Consider the following 2,500-nt stretch of genomic DNA (forward strand, 5'->3'; position numbering starts at 1 on the left):
GGAATCCCCTTTGTAAATGATGTTGGATCATTTGATCCCACATTGAAAATGTTTAGAAAATGAGCTCTTGAGCTCCTATATATAAGAGGAGCAATGCTCCTTTTACAAACATAATTGTTTGCCCATCAATGTGGGCAAGTATTGAGAAGTCCAAAGATTTTTTTTTGTACTATTGACCCGATAAATTATGTTGTGGAATTGTGTTCACCTTGCAAGGTAGACACGATTCCAAAATTGTTCATAATTATGAATATATAGTTCAACAATTATGAACATAGTGTTGTGAGCATAATTATGAATTGTGAATATATATAGTTATGTAATGTAATTATGAATATAGAGATTCAAAACTTATTTGGTAAGTAAATGTCAAATGGAAATTAAATAAAATCTATTAATTGGTAATATTATATATGGTATTATATTCTATAATATAATATAGATTGATAATATTATTGTTCAAGTATAATAAAAATATTATTGTTCAAGTATAAAATAAAATTAAAATAACAACAACAACAACAACAACAATAATAATAATAATAATAATAATAATAATAATAATAATAATAATAATAATAATAATAATAATAATAATAATCCAAACAAAACTATATAAAAAATAAAATTAAAATTAATATAAAAAAAATAAGAAGAAGACAAAGGTGGCTCCCTTTAGTAAATGATGTGGAATCATTTTGATCCAACATTGAAAATGTTTAGAAAGATGAGCTCTTGATCTCCTCTATATAACCATACAATTTGCTTGCCGATCAATGTGGGCAAGTATTGAGAAGTCCAAAGGCTTTTTATAGTACTATTGACCCGTCAAATTATGCTGTGGAACTGTGTCCACCTTGCAAGGTAGACATGGTTCAAAAATAGTTCATAATTATGAATATAATAATCAATATATAGTTCAAAAATTATGAACATATAGTTCTATAATTATGAACAGAGTGTTGTGAACATAATTATAAACACATAGTTATCTAATTATGAGTATAGAGATTCAATAATTGTGAATATGAAGTTTATAAATTATGAATATATATCTTATAATTATGAGCATATAACTCAGTAACTATGGACATAGAGTTCTGTAATTATGAATATAGAGTTTAATAATTATGAATATGAAACTTAAAGATTATGAATATATAGTTTTATAATAATGAACTTATAGTTCAATATTTATGAACATAGAACTGCAAGGTGGACACGGTTCCACAACCTAAAACCCAACGTGTCAAATGGCTCTTATTTAAAAAAAAAAATAAAAAATTATCTTAATGGATTCTTAAATTTTTTTAATTCTTTTTTAATTTATTAGGGGGTTTGGGAAAGATTAACCAAAAATGTATATGAGTTGTTTTAGTTTTTAGCAATTTCGAGCAAATTGTTAAGTTATTAAATAATATTTTTGATGTATTGATAAAATATAATATGTTAAACAGACGAATTTCTTAAAATTTTGATGAATTTGCCAAATAATCAAATTACAATAACAACAACAACAACAACAATAATAATAATAATAATCCAAACAAAACTATATACAAAATAAAATTAAAATTAAAAACAAAAAAAAACAAAAAAAAAAAACAAAAAAACAAAAAGACAAAGGGGAGTCACGGACTCCCTTTGTAAATGATTTTGAGATCATTTTTATCCCACATTGAAAATGTTTGAAAAGAGAGAGCTCATCTATATAAGAGGAGCAATGATCCCCTTACAAACATAATTTCTTGCCCATCAATGTGGGCAAGTATTGAGATGTCAAAAGGTTCTTATTTAAGAAGTCTCAACTTAGTCTTCTTATTTTAGTTTTTATTTATTTATTTATTATTTATTTATTATTAATGGGGGTTGTGAAAGATTAACACAAAATGTATGTGTTGTATTAGTTTTAAGCCATTTGAAGCAAATTACTGAGTTGTTATATAATTTTTGGGGGGGGTTTTGATTAATGTTAAAATGTTAAAATGACAAATTTGTTAAAATTTTGGCGAATTTATCAATAATCAAATAAATAATAATAATAATAATAATAATAATAATAATAATAATAATAATAATAATAATAATAATCAAAACAAAACGATATACAAAATAAAATTAAAACTAAAATAAATAAGAAGAAGACAAAAGGGTGCCACACGGACTCCCCCTTTGTAAATGATGTTGGATCATTTGATCCCACATTGAAAATGTTTAGAAAATGAGCTCATGAACTCCTCTATATAAGAGGAGCAATGCTCCTTTACAAACATAATTGCTTGCTCATCAATGTGGGCAAGTATTGAGAAGTCCAAAGATTTTTTTTTTTTTTTGGGTACTATAGACCCGATAAATTATGCTGTGGAATTGTGTCCACCTTGCAAGGTAGACACGATTCCAAAATTGTTCATAATTATGAATATATAGTTCAACAATTATGAACATATAGTTCTATAATTATGAACATAGTGTTGTGAGCATAATTATGAACATATAGTTA

The sequence above is a fragment of the Ipomoea nil genome, unplaced genomic scaffold (assembly GCF_001879475.1).
Source record: "Ipomoea nil cultivar Tokyo-kokei standard unplaced genomic scaffold, Asagao_1.1 scaffold2759, whole genome shotgun sequence".
Lineage (NCBI taxonomy): Eukaryota > Viridiplantae > Streptophyta > Magnoliopsida > Solanales > Convolvulaceae > Ipomoea > Ipomoea nil.